This window comes from Mauremys reevesii, linkage group 2, assembly GCF_016161935.1.
Source record: "Mauremys reevesii isolate NIE-2019 linkage group 2, ASM1616193v1, whole genome shotgun sequence".
In the NCBI taxonomy this organism is placed as follows: Eukaryota; Metazoa; Chordata; order Testudines; family Geoemydidae; genus Mauremys; species Mauremys reevesii.
The window spans coordinates 134,498,566-134,503,003 of record NC_052624.1 but is presented as its reverse complement, the minus strand read 5'-3'; the positions used below and the strand labels follow the sequence as shown (position 1 = coordinate 134,503,003).

The 4,438-nt window shown below is 48.4% G+C and overlaps 1 protein-coding gene across 1 annotated transcript in view; it reads left to right on the top strand.

Annotated features, from left to right (window-relative positions):
- LOC120396362 (maestro heat-like repeat-containing protein family member 1) overlaps positions 1 to 4,438 on the top strand; it is a 393,738-nt gene that overhangs the window by 52,055 nt on the left and 337,245 nt on the right. The gene's annotated exons all lie outside the window — the stretch shown is intronic.

Genomic DNA, 4,438 nt, shown 5'->3' with positions numbered 1-4,438 from the left:
GGGCACAAGGGATGTAACAGGCAGGCAGGAGAATTGGTGAGAGGGAATAACAGAAAGCAGCAGGGGCTGCAGGGAGAGAGAGGAGAAGGAGCCTCTTATGTATCTCTCTAGCACCCCCAAGAGCCTGGACTGATTAACACCAGCTTCTCTGGGAGCTTCCTGTTTCCTGCTTTTTCCCTGAACCCACTTGAAGAGAACAGGCAGTCAACTGAAGTAGTAGGAGCCAGTTAGGCCCTTAAGATGCTATGAGGAGGAGGGATAGCTCAGTGGTTTGAACATTGGCCTGCTAAACCCAGAGTTATGAGTTCAATCCTTGAGGGGGCCACTTAAGGATTGGGGGCAAAATCAGTACTTGGTCCTACTAGTGAAGGCAGGGGGCTGGACTCGATGACCTTTCAGGGTCCCTTCCAGCTCTATGAGATCGGTATATCTCCTGACAACACTGCCTGGGGTGGGGTGGGGTGGGGTGGGGGCTGCCTGGGGTGGGGGGGGACAAGATACACTTATTACAAAGGAACATTGAGATGATCAGAAAGCTGGAGCCAGGGACCATCCTATAGTTTGGCAGCTTTTCCTGAAGAGAGTCAAGAGCTTTGATTCATTCTAAATTAGACTCTTCCTCAGTCACTCTGTGTGTGTGTATGTGGATACAGAGAGAGAAAGTACATGGGTGTGTACCTATATGGGTAGGAAAAAGCAGGGAGAGGAGGCAGGGAGCAGAGACAGGCACTAGGGAAGGACACCCTTGGGGAATGGGGAGCAAGTGGGTTTGGGGAGGCAGAGCCAAAAAGGGACAGAAGGAAAGAAAGAGGCGGGGGGAGAAGAGAGAGAAAAGAGGGAGAGCTGGGGAATCTCAGGGGAAGATCCCACAGGCCCCAGGGAAAGGGGTTGGAGGAGGTGCAGAGGAAGAGACTAGAAAAGAATGAGAGAGAGAAGATGAAGGGGGAATGAAAATCATAGTGAGAAGAAGGGATAAAGAAATGGCTCAAGGGGAGGAGAGAGCAAGACAAGTCATCACGTTATGATCCAGCTGGGCTAGTGGAGCCTGTTGTAATAATTTGGGCCTCGTACGCCTACCCCGACTGTAAGCTTAACTTTGGGTAAGTGGATAAAAAGTTGATCAAATGTTCCAATAACTCATAACAGGGAATGTTGATGAAAGGGAGACAGACTGAATGAGCCCAAACAGAAAGGCCAACTAGTAACTCAAAGGCAGTGTTAAGATCATGCCTGGTCAACAAGAGAACTGTGGGGCTGGAAATCAAGGGACCAAAACTGGTGTGTCCAAAATGAGGTCTAATTGGTGGACAAAATAATAAGGGGAAAGACTATTCCACCCATGGCTCCCTTTGGGGTCTGTTCGAAAAAAGACCTTGGGGGGAGAATGAAGTGCTCTGACTAGCTGGGAGATGGGTGGACAGGGGAAAAATGAGCTTCACTGCATGGCTGCCACATCCACCATCTCCTAGGGACCGCTTGGGCCTTCATGATCCTGATCCTGATGCTGAGAAATGTCCTGTCCAGACCAGGCCTTAGAGGGAGGGACCCAGATGACACGGCCACCTCCACTGGCTCTGGTCAAATCCCAAACTCCACCTGGGATATAAGAGTTTGGTTCCTGCTGTCACCACTGCCCCCACCTTTGTGTGTCATTTTCCTTCCCTCCTATTTCTCCTCTTTCCTCTCCCTCTCCTTTTGCCTTCTGTTTAGTAAGAGTCTGGCTGAGCTGGCCAAGACTGCGTATTTAGCAACACTGCTGTGAGCCTGTGACTAAAGAGGCAGCAAAAAGCAATGTTCTAAGCAGCCCAATGCTGGTACAAGTTTGCCAGGTCTCAGAGTGGCTGATCGGACTGTGTGCTGTGCCTTTAGTTTGCCAGCAGCAAGGCTGCAAGTGAAAGTCAACACCAGAAACTGAAGCTGCTTTTTCAGTCTTCCCCTTTTTGTGTGTTTTTGGCTTGTTCTGTCTTTTCGGAAACAGCATCCGTCTGCGACAACAGATCCAGCCCATCTCAACTAACTCCTTCTCTTTCCCCAAAACAAAGAAACAAACAAAAGCAAACAAAACCCCCAAAATAACAAAGGGAAAAACAAACGACAGTTATTACCATCTTTAATACCATCAAAGAGACCGTCAGACAGGGCTTTTTCCTTCTAAAAACTCTTGATAGCAAAAGAATATTGTTCAAACAAAAGCCTCCCTCAAGATGCTACATTTCAAATGTGTGAACTGTTTCCTTCTTGTTCTGTGTCTTTAATAAAAGGTTACAGAGATTTTTTAATGGGGTGTTGGCTGTGGGACTGAGCAGACCCATGTCTGTGTGTTCCAAAATCCCAGGCCTTCTTTCACTGTTTAGTGCTGTACAGTGGCAGGAGTCATGTTAACATCTTTCAATCTCTAGGCCAATATATTCCATTAAACCAAAAACAAAAACCTTCCAGGCTATGTCTGCCTCTCTCCCCCCAGCTCATACTAGCTCTTGGGAGAGCTGCATTGCCCAGCTGACGCACACCCTCCCCTCTTAGTGCCGGCCCCACAGCCACCCTCCTCTACATCAACCTCACGGTCTCAACCTTGGGGTCAGCTACAACTCTGCCCCTCCTTCTCCTGCTCCCCTCACCCCAAATCCAGGCTGCTGCCCAGTCTCGCCAGTCATAGAATCATAGAATATCAGGGTTGAAAGGGATCTCAGGAGGTCATCTAGTCCAACCTCCTGCTCAAAACAGGACCAATCCCCAACTAAATCATCCCAGCCAAGGCTTTGTCCACAGGGCCCTGGGCTCGAACCCAGAGTAGAGGGCCGGCCCGGGTTCCCCCAAAACCTCCCAACTCCTGATCAGACACAGGAGGAATTACCTGGACTGTGGCTTCTACCAGAGGGGAAGGTCTCTGGCCTGTTTCCCAACCCACAAGCTGAATCTGTGAGGCAAGCAAATCCACCAATAAGCGCAGGACCCACCAAGGTAGAGGAGGAACTTTGCCACAAGCACACTGTTGACTCATATCCAGCTTCTCGTCTACTGAAAGCTTTAGGTCCTTTTCTGCAGAACTGTTGCCTAGCCATTCGGTCCCTAGTCTGTAGCAGTGCATGGGAATCTTCTGTCCTAAGTGCAGGACTCTGCACTTGCCCTTGTTGAACCTCTACAGATTTCTTTTGGACCAATCCTCCCATTTGTCTAGGTCCCTCTGTATCCTATCCCTACCCTCCAGCATATCTACCACTCCGCCCAGTTTAGTGTCATCTGCAAACTTGCTGAGGGTGCAGTCCACGGCACGCCATCCTCCAGATCATTAATGAAGATATTGAACAAAACTGGCCCCAGGACTGACCCTTGGGGCACTCCGCTTGATACCGGCTGCCAACTAGACATGGAGCCGTTGATCACTAGCTGTTGAGCCAGACTATCTAGCCAGCTTTCTATCCACCTTATAGTCCATTCATCCACCCCATATGTCTTTAACTTGCCAGCAAGAATACTGTGGGAGACTGTATCAAAAGCTTTGCTAAAGTCAAGGAATAACACATCCACTGCTTTCCCCTCATCCACAGAGCCAGTTATATTGTCATAGAAGGCAATTAGGTTACTTAGGCGTGACGTGCCCTTGATGAATCCATACTGACTGTTCCTGATCACTTTCCTCTCCTCTAAGTGCTTCAGAATTGATTCCTTGAGGATCTGCTCCATGATTTTTCCAGGGACTGAGGTGAGGCTGACTTGCCTGTAGTTCCCTAGATCCTCCTTCTTCCCTTTTTTAAAGATAGGCACTACATTAGCCTTTTTCCAGTCAGCCGGGACCTCCCCCAATCGCCATGAGTTTTCAAAGATAATGGCCAACGGCTCTGCAATCACATCCGCCAACTCCTTTAGCAATATTGGATGCAACGCATCCGGCCTCATGGACCAGCTTTTCTAAATAGTCCTGAACCATTTCTTTCTCCACAGAGGGCTGGTCACCTCCTCCCCATGCTATGCTGCCCAGTGCAGTAATCTCGGTGCTGACCTTGTTTGTGAAGACAGAAGCAAAAAAAGCATTGAGTACTTTAGCTTTTTCCACATCCTCTGTCACTAGGTTGCCTCCCTCATTCAGTAAGGGGCCCACACTTTCCTTGACTTTCTTCTTGTTGCTAACATTCCTGAAGAAACCCTTCTTGTTACTCTTAACATCTCTTGCTAGCTGCAACTCCAAATGTGATTTGGCCTTCCTGATTTCACTCCTGCATGCTTGAGCAATATTTTTATACTCCTCCCCGGTCATTTGTCCAATCTTCCACTTCTTGTAAGCTTCTTTTTTGTGTTTAAGATCAGCAAGGATTTCACTGTTATTTACTATTCTTTCTACACATGGGGATGGTTTGTTCCTGCAACCTCAATAAGGATTCTTTAAAATACAGCCAGTTCTCCTGGACTCTTTCCCCCCTCACGTTATTCTCCCAGAGGA